General features: G+C 42.2%; 1 protein-coding gene across 1 annotated transcript in view; it reads left to right on the top strand.

Moving 5' to 3' along the window:
• LOC126262804 (insulin gene enhancer protein isl-1) overlaps nt 1-15,181 on the top strand; it is a 468,702-nt gene that overhangs the window by 382,557 nt on the left and 70,964 nt on the right. The gene's annotated exons all lie outside the window — the stretch shown is intronic.

Here is a 15,181-nt window from a genome sequence, read left to right as displayed (position 1 = left end):
GATCTGTTGTATTTTAAACTTCATGTTTACAAAAAACACAAATTTTGTAGTTAATTACCTCAATTTTTACCACAGTTTTTAATAGATTTGGAAAATTCTAGAGTTTCATACACCTTTAAGTATGGTTTGCATGCTGTGCAAATTCATCGAACCATCTCTCTTACTTATGAAGAAAAGTGTCCCTATAGCAACAAATGCTGCCATTAGTAAGTGAAAAACGTGATGAAATTTCACATGTAAAAAAATTACTTCGTTATGTTTTCGAACTTCCAACTGCTAAGAGTGTGAATTCCGAATCCATCCTGGTCATGCTGACAAAGTTTTATGAATTTATTTGTAAAAGTATAGACAGTGGAAATTAAAATGTTCTGTGGTGCCTCTCCTGCTCCAAGTCGGCCCGTTTGACGTCCTACCCCCCTTAACTAGTGAAGCTTTTAGGGATGCACTTCTATTATTTTATTACAGGAATTTCCTATTCTTAACTTCGTCTGCGTCTGTATTGTGATCTAGAACAATGCAAATCAATATGAAGCTGTATAAAAGTCTTTGAATTAACTTTTACCACATCAATTAGAAAACCTAAAATTGTATAGAATAATTTATCCTGTGAAATTCTGTATTGCGCAAAGTAGTGAACAGTGTTACAATACGCGACATCACAGTGCTTGACTTCCAATTCCTACACACAAAGCTAACAAATAAAAATTCTACATAAAATTACAAATTTCGTTTTGAAAGAGTACATGTCCAAAATGCATCTGTGAAAATGCCCTTCAAATTTACGTATGCATAGAGTTCTAAACATTAAACGACACGAATGTAACGTTACTCTTTAAGAATGAGAATATCTGCATAAGAAATGAGATCTGGCACTGAGCTTTACCTAAACTTGAACCCGATAGTTTCGAAATGCAACGTCTGACTGCGAATGATTTTATTGTTTCCTAGATGATACTAAATTGACCCTAACACATTTTCGTGGCTCAGCTGTATCGACAGAAACACGATACAGCTCGTATGTGGTGAGCATTAAAATGCAGCGCAGCAGCAAACCGGCTGAAGAAAACGAAGCTTTGTGAAAGTTCACTGAAAAAAATGTGCCGTTAAGCCAAGCACATTATGCTTTAATTTTAGCCACTGTTTCCTCGAAGTGCATTGCAGCAACACACAATTGCAAAACAACATTTTCGAGAGGAGCCGGTGGAAGATATTGCATTTACTGAATGATTGAAAAGGCGCTAGTATTCAAAAATCATATTGTAAAATCTGAAACCTTAAAAATTACAGTCGCCTTTATATAAATCACTTCTTTTTAACAAAAATATTACTCTGCCAAAAAATTTGTTACTGAAATAGTAAAGAAGTGATAAATGTATAACATCTGAGAGAAAACTGTGTCAGCAGATAATTTATATCTTTTGTGTGCAAGCTAGATGAACAATCGATCCAACTAACTCGAACCAATAAAGAAAAATCCTATAACTTCGCCTTTTTCAAATTACGTGTAAGCAAGCAATGCAGCGACAAAATTACCAGAAAATCTTCACACTCCTTAGATTGGTTTTTACAAAACCGTGTTTCCAGAATTCAACATCCTCTCATTTGCGTCTCTATGCTTAGCTTGTTGTTTCCAGGTCGCTCAGAAGCATGACCAACACCCGACTCTCTCTCTCTCTCTCTCTCTCTCTCTCTCTGAATGCTCACTGGCAACGACAACGCAGCTGTCAACCAAAGATGACATTTGTCAGCCGTGTAACTTAAGATGTTGTTTTATTTTATTTTTAAGGCTACCAGTTTCAGTATTTCACTATGTCATCTTCAGGCCCCATATGCATCTCTCCAAATAAACGAAAATGTCATGTAGAGCCATAACTCTCTGGATGTCGTGAATTCAGTCGTTACACTAGTCCAACTCAACTATCAAGTCTTCGAATGAAACACTAGCGTAACAACTGAATTCAGGACATCCAGAGAATTATGGCTTTATATGACGTTTTCGTTTATTTGGAGAGATGCATATGGGGCCTGAGGACGCCAAAGTGAAATGCTGAAACTGGTAGCCTTCAAAGTAAAATAAAAACACATCTTTAAGTTACACGGCTGTTGTTGAATTTCACTGACGTTGACAATTACTTAATAAGCCGATGTCCCCCGTCCATGATTAACCAACAGAGAAAGATGACACTGGTTAAACTCAGAAACCCTGTCGCGTAATATATCGATTATTCAAGACTTGGTTAAAAAATATCCGGTGTACAGATATGAGGTATGACACTTCGAATGAAACTAGAGCTCATATTACTTTCGTTGAACACCAAAGGCAAAGTAGAAACCTTGCACGGTCCAACATAATGGCCTACACGTTCACCAGACACAGCCTCTCTTGATATTTTTTGTAGGGTTACGTTAACTTTGAAGTATTCAATTGACAGGTTCCTGACGTACAAACTCTTAGACACGAATACGAGATTGTGTAGAGGTTGTGACGGAGGAGATGCCGGCAAAGACGTGCAAAGAAATGTATAGGCGTAGGCATCCTACGCGAAACAAATGGAGCACATGTGGAACAGTATCCATAAAAGCTTCATAAGTTAAGCTACTGTCTGCAACAAACCGGATAGCCGTATCTAACATAGTAACTTAGAAAAAGAAAATTTAACCAGGGAAAGACTTAAACTAAACCTGTGTATGGGTCACGTTCACAGTGAGGTAACCGACTATATAGGAAGAAAAATGCCTGAAAGTCTACGGCGGAAATAAAGAAATTGGATTTCTACAGCAGCACGCCCGATGTCTCACGGTTCTATTATCATAGCGATATCATAAGAACGTGAAACCAAATCACCATATTAAATTGTCCTTTCCTTTTTATATTAGAACTGTCCTGAGACCGGCTCTGTAATGTTTCTGTCTTCAGCATTATGTATCTTTAATTACTGGAGCGTCTTCAGTAGCCTGTAACCCATGGTTTTCTTCTAAATGTACTCTACATATGTGACGTAAAAATACTGAATGGGGTTCCACTGAGATGTATAAAATGTGGAAGAGAAAATAATGATGATATTCTACTACCACCACCACAACGAATAATAATAATACATTAATAATAATAATAATAATAATAATACAATACGAGGTGCATTTAAGTTTTAAGGCCACCGATTTTTTTTTTCTAATTAACTACTCACCCGAAATCGATGAAACTGGCGTTACTTCTCGACGTAATCGCCCTGCAGACGTACACAATTTTCACAACGCTGACGCCATGATTCCATGGCAGCGGCGAAGGCTTCTTTAGGAGTCTGTTTTGACCACTGGAAAATCGCTGAGGCAATAGCAGCACGGCTGGTGAATGTGCGGCCACGGAGAGTGTCTTTCATTGTTGGAAAAAGCCAAAAGTCACTAGGAGCCAGGTCAGGTGAGTAGGGAGCATGAGGAATCACTTCAAAGTTGTTATCACGAAGAAACTGTTGCATAACGTTAGCTCGATGTGCGGGTGCGTTGTCTTGGTGAAACAGCACACGCGCAGCCCTTCCCGGACGTTTTTGTTGCAGTGCAGGAAGGAATTTGTTCTTCAAAACATTTTCGTAGGATGCACCTGTTACCGTAGTGCCCTTTGGAACGCAATGGGTAAGGATTACGCCCTTGCTGTCCCAGAACATGGACACCATCATTTTTTCAGCGCTGGCGGTTATCCGAAATTTTTTTGGTGGTGGTGAATCTGTGTGCTTCCATTGAGCTGACTGGCGCTTTGTTTCTGGATTGAAAAATGGCATCCATGTCACAACCGACGAAAAGAAAGTCACATTCATGCTGTCGTTGCGCGTCAACATTGCTTGGCAACATGCCACACGGGCAGCCATGTGGTCTTCCGTCAGCATTCGTGGCACCCACCTGGATGACACTTTTCACATTTTCAGGTCGTCATGCAGGATTGTGGGCACAGAACCCACAGAAATGCCAACTCTGGAGGCGATCTGTTCAACAGTCATTCGGCGATCCCCCAAAACAATTCTCTCCACTTTCTCGATCATGTCGTCAGACCGGCTTGTGCGAGCGTGAGGTTGTTTCGGTTTGTTGTCACAAGATGTTCTGCCTTCATTAAACTGTCGCCCCCACGAACGCACTTTCGACACAAACATAACTCCATCACCACATGTCTCCTTCAACTGTCGATGAATTTAAATTGGTTTCACACCACGCAAATTCAGAAAACGAATGATTGCACGCTGTTCGAGTAAGGAAAACGTCGCCATTTTAAGTATTTAAAACAGTTCTCATTCTCGCCGCCGGCGGTAAAATTCCATCTGCCGTACGGTGCTGCGATCTCTGGGACGTATTGACAATGAACGCGGCCTCATTTTAAAACAATGCGCATGTTTCTATCTCTTTCCAGTCCGGAGAAAAAAAATCGGAGGCCTTAGAACTTGAATGCACCTCGTAATAATAATAATAATAATAATAATAATAATAATAGTAATAAGGATGATGATGATAGATTGTTTAGTCCACATCTACACGACGATGCAGGCAGCGAGTGACCACTATTTCCGGTACCAGATGATTCGTTACTTCAAACCGAGTTATAGAATACAAAGACACAAATACAGACATTAGACCATTCTTGCATAGACCGCCAAATAACCCATAAGTCGAAACAACAATAAAAACTATCAACACAATCATACACAACAAAATAAATGAAAACACAACTATGGAAGAGTTACAACTACTGGTTTATATAGGAGCACTCACTACACTAAATATACACACTAGGCAGAGATCAGAACCAACCAACACACAGAAGAAACCCACAAAACCAGCATGGCAACACAGGCTACAGATCAGAATAGAAAAACTGAGAAAAGACATCGGACAGCTAACACAATTTATAAGAAATGAAATGTCAGAAAAAAAACGAAAAAGGTTAGGTAAAATCTCACAACAAGAAGCGACAGAACAATTAGATGAAAAGAAGCAGAATTTACAAGCATTGGCCAAACGACTTAGAAGATACAAAGCCGGCCGAAGTGGCCGTGCGGTTAAAGGCGCTGCAGTCTGGAACCGCAAGACCGCTACGGTCGCAGGTTCGAATCCTGCCTCGGGCATGGATGTTTGTGATGTCCTTAGGTTAGTTAGGTTTAACTAGTTCTAAGTTCTAGGGGACTAATGACCTCAGCAGTTGAGTCCCATAGTGCTCAGAGCCATTTGAACCATTTTTTAGAAGATACAAAAAAAGTGAAAATAGAAGGAAACAAAACCAAACATTCAACACAAACCAAAAGAAATTTTACCAGACAATAGATAAGACACACATTAAAATAGACAATCCACCAAACATAACAGACATGGAACACTTCTGGAGCAACATATGGTCAAACCCGGTACAACATAACAGGCATGCACAGTGCATACAAGCAGAAACAGGCACATACAAAATGATATCACAAATGCCTGAAGTGATAATTTTGCAACATGAAGTCACCCAAGCAATTAATTCTACTCACAATTGGAAAGCCCCTGGAAAAGATAAAATAGCAAATTTCTGGCTAAAGTAGTTCACCTCAACACATTCACATCTAACTAAATTATTTAACAGTTACATTGCAGACCCATACACATTCCCTGATACCCTTACACATTGAATAACTTATCTGAAACCTAAAGATCAAGCAGACACAGCAAACCCAGCTAAATATCGCCCCATAACATGCCTACCAACAATATACAAAATATTAACTTCAGTCATTACACAGAAATTAATGACACATAAAACACAGAACAAAATTGTAAATGAAGAACAAAAAGGCTGTTGCAAAGGAGCACGAGGATATAAAGAGCAACTGATAATAGATGCAGAGGTGACATATCAAGCTAAAACTACACAAAGGTCACTACACTACGCATACATTCATTACCAAAAGGCTTTTGATAGTGTACCCCACTCATGGTTACTACAAATATTGGAAATATATAAAGTAGATCCTAAATTGATACAGTTCCGAAACATAGTAATGAAAAACTGGAAAACCACACTTAATATCCAAACAAATTCAAATAATATCACATCACAGCCAACACAGATTAAGCGTGGAATATACCAAGGAGACTCATTAAGTCCTTTCTGGTTCTGCCTTGCTCTGAACCCACTATCCAACATGCTAAATAATACAAATTATGGATACAATATTACTGGAACATACCCACACAAAATCACACATTTGCTATACATGGATGATCTAAAACTACTAGCAGCAACAAATCAACAACTCAACCAATTACTAAAGTTAACAGAAGTATTCAGCAATGATATAAATATGGCTTTTGGAACAGACAAATGTAAGAAAAATAGCATAGTCAAGGGAAAACACACTAAACAAGAAGATTACATATTGGATAACCACAGCGACTGCATAGAAGCGATGGAAAAACCAGATGCCTATAAATATCTAGGATACAGACAAAAAATAAGAATAGATAATACAAATATTATAGAAGAACTGAAAGAAAAATATAGACAAAGACTAACAAAAATACTGATAACAGAATTGACAGCAAGAAACAAGACAAAAGCTATAAATACTTATGCTATACCAATATTGACCTACTCATTTGGAGTAGTGAAATGGAGTAACACAGGCCTAGAAGCACTCAATACACTTACACGATCACAATGCCACAAATATAGAATACATCACATACATTCAGCAACAGAAAGATTCACATTAAGCAGAAAGGAAAGAGGAAGGGGATTTATCGACATAAAAAACCTACATTGTGGACAGGTAGACAATTTAAGAAAATTCTTTCTAGAACGAGCAGAAACTAGCAAAATACACAAAGCAATCACTCATATAAATACATCGGCTACACCACTGCAATTTCATAACCACTTCTACAACCCTTTAGATCACATAACATCAACAGATACGAAGAAAGTAAATTGGAAAAAGAAAACACTACATGGCAAGCACCCGTATCATCTAACACAGCCACACATCGATCAAGACGCATCCAACACATGGCTAGGAAAAGGCAATATATACAGTGAGACGAAAGGACTCATGATTGCAATACAGGATCAAACAATAAACACCAGATATTACAGCAAGCATATTATTAAAGATCCCAGTACCACAACAGATAAATGCAGACTTTGCAAACAACAAATAGAAACAGTAGATCACATCACAAGCGGATGTACAATACTAGCAAATACAGAATACCCCAGAAGACATGACAATGTAGCAAAAATAATACATCAACAGCTTGCCTTACAACATAAACTTATAAAACACGTTCCCACATACAAGTATGCACCACAAAATGTACTGGAGAATGATGAATACAAATTATACTGGAACAGAACCATTATAACAGATAAAACAACACCACATAACAAACCTGACATACTCACCAATAAAAAGAAGAAATTAATACAACTAATCGAAATATCCATACCCAATACAACAAATATACAGAAGAAAACAGGAGAAAAAATTGAAAAATACATCCAACTGGCTGAGGAAGTCAAGGACATGTGGCATCAGGATAAAGTTGACATTATACCAATTATACTATCAACTACAGGAGTCATACCACACAATATCCACCAGTACATCAATGCAATACAGCTACATCCAAACTTATATATACAACTACAGAAATCTGTAATTATTGATACATGTTCAATTACCCGAAAGCTCCTAAATGCAATATAACATATACCATACAGTCAAAAGGAAGTCACGCTTGATCAAGGTCCGCGTCACTTTCCATTTTTGACCAGACATAACGTCTGAGAAAAGAAAGAAGTAATAATGATGATGATGATGATGATGATGATAGATTGTTTAGTCCACATCTACACGACGATGCAGGCAGCGAGTGACCACTATTTCCGGTACCAGATGATTCGTTACTTCAAACCGAGTTTAGTATTTAAGGAACTATCTTGGCATTTGCCTGAAGCGGTGTAGGGAAATCACAGTAAATCGCAATCTGCAAGGCCGGCTGGGGTTGACTACCGTGTTACTTTGTATGGTAGATTTTAAAGAGATTCTTCGAATGGCTGTGCACGTTCCTGTTAATTTTCAGCATATTTGTATAGCACCGTATCCCAAACAGATCTACAGTCTTCTTATCCAGTTTCCACACCGTTTGCGATTAATTTCCGAACGATTCTGGACTCAAAATACAGGTTATCTGGAATTTCTTCTTCCAGTTATGGCCGACGTTCGAAAATAGTAGCCTCCTTTTGGCAGGAATGCCCTCTTTGCCTGTTCTAGTCTGCTTTTTATGTTCTCCTTGCTTCTTCCGCCATACGTTATATTGCTTCCAGAATTGTAGAATTCTTTCACTACTTCTGCTTCGTAGTTCCCAATTTTGATGTTGAGTTTACCACTAATCCCCTTTCTGCTACCTTTAATAGTTAGCTTACAATCAGTGTGAACAAGTTCATTTTATGGTGTTTCTTAAATAAACACACCATAATGGCGTCCTGTGTAAAAAGTACGTGCAAAAAAAAAACTACTTCCCGCTTCACACAGCAGTAACGCACTTTCAGAACCCGACGCCGCCGCTAAGGCTCTGCAGGGGAACAAAAACTACAAGAGCATCTCCTCGTAACAAGTAGGAAGGATTCCTACGCAGCAGCTCACTAAGTCAGTTCAAGGACGAACTTGCTTAATTATCGCAAAACTCGGGTGGGAAAGAGTGGCCATATATACTGTATGCTCAGATGCATCTACGGGCTCATCGGCTTAACTGGGACATTTCTGGAGGTCTGTTACGAGTGGGAGGGGGCCTTTGCATCTTGCAACTCTTTCTCACTTTCAGTGAGGTTAGCAGTGTCACCAGTGAATGCCATTACTGGTAGCTTTTTGCCTTTAATTTTAAATCTACTCCTGAAAGTGTATTTTCGTCATTGCTTCTACGATGTTGATTGACTGAATAGCAAGGACTACAGAGCAGGCGCAGTGCTGATCCACGTGGCGCTCACTCGGCTGTGGTGTACAAGAGAGAGTGCGAGTAAACTTTACACAGCTTGTCGGAAGTCGCTGAAGACGATAAACGCTAACTCACCTAATGACGCAGCCGTTTTGCACAGCCACGCGGAACTCAGGCGGATGCGTGTAGGGAGCGAAATAACAGCGCTCGCGGCCTCAGTATCACTGCGATGTGACCTAGCTAACCACTGTGTCTCCTAATAAGGAAGCATCTCCAATAAGACATATTTTGAGGAGAAAAAATGCACTTGAAAGGTATCAGTCCCGGCAAGTGACTACGCGTGAAAATCTGGGCTGTAATTCTGATTGTAGGCTTTTATGGCCTTATGAACGTACAACAATTAAATTTCGCGCCCACCGGTTGTTTATAACTCGCTCCGTTCCACTGCAGCAGTCTAATGCCCGAGTGTGAAGTACTGTACAGTGGAGTGGAAACCAGAGCCCCCCTTTTCGCGGGATGCTGAAGGCGAGGGAAGTGGCGGTGGTGGTGGTGGGGGGACAGTGGTCAGTGGACACTTCTATCCATGGTGTTACGAGATTTTGTTTGAGAACTCATATTGTTCTGCGCGACAAACAGACGAGTAATATGAGTACATAATGTTAATGTCTTGCATATATACATACATCCAGCATTATTTAACAATATTCTCCTCTGTGTTTTGAAATCTATATATGAATACTTTCCTACTGGCTTGCTAGGCCTAACGCAAGAAAGGGTTTTCTGTTGGGGTTGTCTCCCTTAGCCTTTGGAGTTTCTCCTCCACCATAAGGCAGTGGTTCCCTTCTCATTTACTCCCCAGAAAGGAAGGCTGCCTCATCTGCCAGCTACGCCTTTCCGAAGTCTTTCATCTCCGCGGTTGCTGCCATTAAGGTCTTCACCCGTAACCCTGGGCATGGGTTCCGTGTTATACCCCACTGGATTGGGTCCCTGCATGAACTCAGCCATCCTATCACTCCGACCTACTAAAGTGTAGGATGCCCACCCCCGCGACGTGGACGTGCCAGACAGGAATTACCCCAGTGGAGGAATAGGGAAGGGGGGACCCTACCTCCCTGGAGCCGGATTAATGATTGTGTATAGTGCCACAATCAAAGGGAAAAGAAAAAGACAAAAAGATGATTTTTGCAGATGATAAGGTAAAATGGGGTGATAGAGGTAGATGTACAGGTACAGCTTGATGCGTGGAAGGAAATAATGAAAAGGTATGGATTAAAAATAAATAAATATAAGAGTGAAGTAATGGTATTTGGAAGAGAGAAAGGAATAAACAGAAATATTACTTTGAATGGAGAACCCCTCAAAGTGGTAGATAGTTTCACTTATTTAGGGAGTGAAATATCTAGTGATAGAAGAATAACCAACGAAATTAATAGGAGGTTAGAGAAGGGAGGCAATTACTACTAAACAATAAAACACCTTATTTGGAATAAGGAAGTTTCGGAAAAAGCAAAACTCCTTATGTAGAAGAGTTATTACTTCCCCATTGTCACCTATGGAGGAGAAACATGGACAATGACAGAAAGGGACTGGAGCAGACTGCAAGCAGGGGAATTGAAATTTCTCAGAGCAGTTAAGGGAGAAACAACAATGGACAGAGTAAGGAACGTAGATATCAGAAAGTACCTTAAACAAGAAATGAGAGAAGAAATAGAAAAAAAGAGACTAAGATGGTACGGGCATGCTAAGAGGATGTTTGGGCAGAGACCCCCCAAAATTACGGAAGAACTGAAGATTGATGGAAAAAGACCTAGAGGGCGCCCAAGAACACGGTGGAAAACGGGAGTGAGAATATCTGTGGAAAGAAGAGATGTGATCTGGCAGCAACTGGAGGAAGAAAAGTGGTGGGAGTACCGGACCAAATGGAGAGGACTCGTCAGCACCCAGACCCGGCAGTAGCTTGAGCGGGATGCAGATATAGATAGATTCTCGTATTGATGTTCTCCTGCTATACATACGCCCCAAAAGCAGAAATGGGTAACCTGAGCAACTGAAGAATCGTCATTAAAGCAAATTAATTATTTTCCATTTAAGATTTAATCATGCCAGTCACGATGAAGAACAGCGCATCTCCTACAAATGTACTTCACTTTAACACTGCCGGCTTTAAAATCCAAAGAAAATGACGCACAATGGTGGTATTATTAATGACATGGCGCTCCGCTACAATGGCACACGCATACGTTTCATTGAATTACACTGCATTTATGAATCGCAGTATACAAAAGTCTAGTGTAGGAGCCCGCCAGATGCGGCCTCATACCGCGTCTAAGATAGTAGAGTGGAGGTTGCGCCTGTGGAGCGCCAAGGCGCTAAAAATATGTCATTCATTTAAGTCATTTATTTCCGTGAGTTTCACAAAGACTCCGTCCACATTGCATGGAGGCGCAGGGTACAGTGTCAGCGCCAGACAAGGATCTGCTGCCGCGGCCACTGGAGTAGCGTGAGGTCAGTACTACGGCCACGTCGCAGGAGGAAGCGGCGGCCGGCGCGTATGTACAGCCTGAAATGGCTGGGGCCGTCAGAGCTCTCGTTGAGTGTAGACGCACTTAGGCTCGGCCCCAGAAATCTGCACGCCCCTGTTGTCAGTTACCGTGACGGCCTGTAGGCAGAAGATCCAACAGCGACACAGAGGGCAGACCGAGAGGCGGTCACTCCCACAGGCACTAAAGCAGCAGTACTTGTACTGCCCAGGAGTCGCAACGCTGGTGCCCTGTTCCAAGTTGAACAGCTCGCAGATGGGCAGATCGGTACTTCATTCACTGAATATCGGCCCGGCCCTCATCTTCGGGTAGTCACTGCTGCGACCGGCAGGGAATGAAGTTCCCACTACAGCTGTATGGCTCTGGACTCGCAGTAGTAGATTCTAAGCTGGTGGGACCTGGTAACACGTCACCGTTTTCGCTGGGTCATTCTGCAACTATTGAAGCTGGCCTTCGATCAGTATCAGTGACGCAGATGGTTTTATAGCAGTCGATGACATGATGACCTCGTACTGGTGATGAATCTGCTCCTGTTTTCCTACCATATCAGCGTTCTTGGCTGGTCAAATATTTAGTTTCAGAGAGATCGCTTATTCAAAGTCTGCGGCCTGAAACGCATTCTTGTCTCGTCACTTGGTGTAGTTACTACATGCATCCCCGTTGACAGAAGAGCGTTGTCTGTTCTGCACTGTTGTTAGGGTACTAAATGTGTTCCTGACGCTCTCTCTCCATAGTCTGAGGCAATGAGCTCCTCGTCTGTTTGTACTTCGGCTGTTCAAAGTTGGTTACACCATCGTTGCCTACTCTTCACGTAACTGCTATACTGGTGTGCAACAAAAGTAAAGAAATCTCTGGCACAAACAACAATTTAGAAACCGTGCACTTAGACGCATTTAACAAAGCAGGTGACCAATGACACAGCAGTATTTCATAAACGTTTTACTCAATCCGCTGTAGAGTACTTCGCGCTCGGGCATTAAGAGTCTCCAGTGGGGCGGAGCGAGTGACAAAAACATCGGGTATGCGGGAAAATCGGAAGCTGTACACCCAGAAGGTCACAATCGTGTGCTATCAAAATTATCTGTGCTGATCCACTGTGGATAGTGGACAGCGGCCGGTCAAATACCGGGTGATCAAAAAGTCAAAAACTTGAAAACTGAATAAATCACGGAATAATGTAGATAGAGAGGTACAAATTGACACACATGCTTGGAATGACATGGGGTTTTATTAGAACAAAAAAAATGCAACATTTCAAAAAATGTACGACAGATGGCGCTTCATCTGATCAGAATAGCAATAATTAGCATAACAAAGTAAGACAAAGCAAAGATGATGTTCTTTACAGGAAATGCTCAATATTTCCATCATTATTCCTCAACAATAGCTGTAATCGAGGAATGTTGTGAACAGCACTGTAAAGCATGTCCGGAGATATGGTGAGGCATTGGCGTCGGATGTTGTCTTTCAGTATCCCTAGAGATGTCGATCGATCACTATACACTTGCGACTTCAGGTAACCCCAAAGCCAATAATCGCACGGACTGAGGTCTGGGGACCTAGGAGGCCAAGCATGACAAAACTGGCGGCTGAGCACACGATCATCACCAAACGACGCACACAAGAGATCTTTCACGCGTCTAGCAATATGGGGTGGAGCGCCATCCTGCATAAACATCGTACGTTCCAGCAGGTGTTCATCAGCCAGGCTGGGGATGATGCAATTCTGTAACATATCTGTGTACCTCTCACCCGTCACGGTAGCAGTCACTGACGTTTTGCTGTCCAGCGCCATCTGTCGGACATTTTGTGAACTTTTTTTTGTTCTGATAAAACCCCATGTCATTCCAAGCATGTGTGTCAATTTTTACCTCTCTCTCTACATTATCCCGTGGTTTATTAAGTTTTCAAATTTATACTGACTTTTTGATCACCCGGTATATACCAAGAGAAATCGCCAAACAGTCGTTCATTTGGAGAAGTTGTTTTAAGTAGACAACCACTTTAGGCATCTCAGTAATGCCATCTTCAGGCCCCTATGCACTCCACGAACACAGATACATCGATACTTGCATACTGGAGCCATCAATATCTGGATTCCGTGAATTCGTTTTAGGAGTGTCTGCATGACAAGTAAACACTCCAAAAACGAATTCACAGAATCGAGACAGTGATGGCTGCAGTATGCAAGTATCGATATATCTGTCTATACATGGAGTGCATAGGAGCCTGAAGATGGCAGTATTTAGATGCCGAAACTGGTCGTCTAAATTAAATAACTTCTCAGAATGTACGGCTGCTCGGTAACATCAGAATTGTGACCATAATTTTAGTGCTGGTTCGATTGCTGGGACTGATATCTTGAAAGTCTGGTTTTCTCCCCTTAAAATACGAGGTCAAGTCGGTGATGTTTCCCTGTTAGCTGCATGTAAATCGGCGTATTCATGCCTGTGCAAGCGAATGGAATTAAACCGCGTGGATAGCGAGTGATGCGAAACGGCTGCTGCTTACTCGGCTTCGTCACACTGTTTAAGTGATCTACTAGGGACTAAAGACTGCATCGCCATCTTCCATCCTTCTTAATGTGAGTTATTCGTGGCTGATCTGGACAGCCACATTGGAATGAATGCACAGAGATCTGCTACGCCTTTTCCGAAGCGCAGCGCGAGACGTTGGAGCGATCGCTACGTCACGCAGTGTAGGCGCAGATGGCGCTATAGGTGCCCCGGCTGCTCATGAATTCCGCTGCCGTATCCTCGGGGTGGCTCGGCTCAGACGGGTTGCAGTGAGGCGTGGCGTGGCAGCAGCGGCAGCAGTAGCGGGCCGCGCTCAATATTGCATCTGAAGACGGCGCCGCCACCTGGGACGCGAATAAAACATGACGGCCGCGCCGCGCTCAGGTGCCACGCCAGAATACTGCGTGCGCGACGCGCGCTCACGCCGGTGGTTGGGGTGCGCGGCGGAGGGTAGTTGCCGCGCTCGTCTTGCGTCGCTCTCAGCCCCCACATAACTCACGTCCCCGCAGGTTTGATACGGTACACCAACGCTAGATGTCTGCACGGCTAAGAAAAGTTTCGCAATCCCCTTATCCGCATCCACAGGTGTACTATTGACATCTACATCTACATTTATACTCCGCAAGCCACCCAACGGTGTGTGGCGGAGGGCACTTTACGTGCCACTGTCATTACCTCCCTTTCCTGTTCCAGTCGCGTATGGTTCGCGGGAAGAACGACTGTCTGAAAGCCTCCGTGCGCGCTCGAATATCTCTAATTTTACATTCGTGATCTCCTCGGGAGGTGTAAGTAGGGGGAAGCAATATATTCGATACCTCATCCAGAAACGCACCCTCTCGAAACCTGGACAGCAAGCTACACCGCGATGCAGAGCGCCTCTCTTGCAGAGTCTGCCACTTGAGTTTGCTAAACATCTCCGTAACGCTATCACGCTTACCAAATAACCCTGTGACGAAACGCGCCGCTCTTCTTTGGATCTTCTCTATCTCCTCTGTCAACCCGACTTGGTACGGATCCCACACTTAATGAGCAATACTCAAGTATAGGTTGAACGAGTGTTTTGTAAGCCACCTCCTGTGTTGATGGAATGCATTTTCTAAGGACTCTCCCAATGAATCTCGACCTGGCACACGCCTTACCAACAATTAATTTTATATGATCATTCCACTTCAAATG

Source organism: Schistocerca nitens, chromosome 6 (genome assembly GCF_023898315.1).
Source record: "Schistocerca nitens isolate TAMUIC-IGC-003100 chromosome 6, iqSchNite1.1, whole genome shotgun sequence".
Classification (NCBI taxonomy): domain Eukaryota; kingdom Metazoa; phylum Arthropoda; class Insecta; order Orthoptera; family Acrididae; genus Schistocerca; species Schistocerca nitens.
This window is presented reverse-complemented; position numbering and strand designations above follow the sequence as displayed.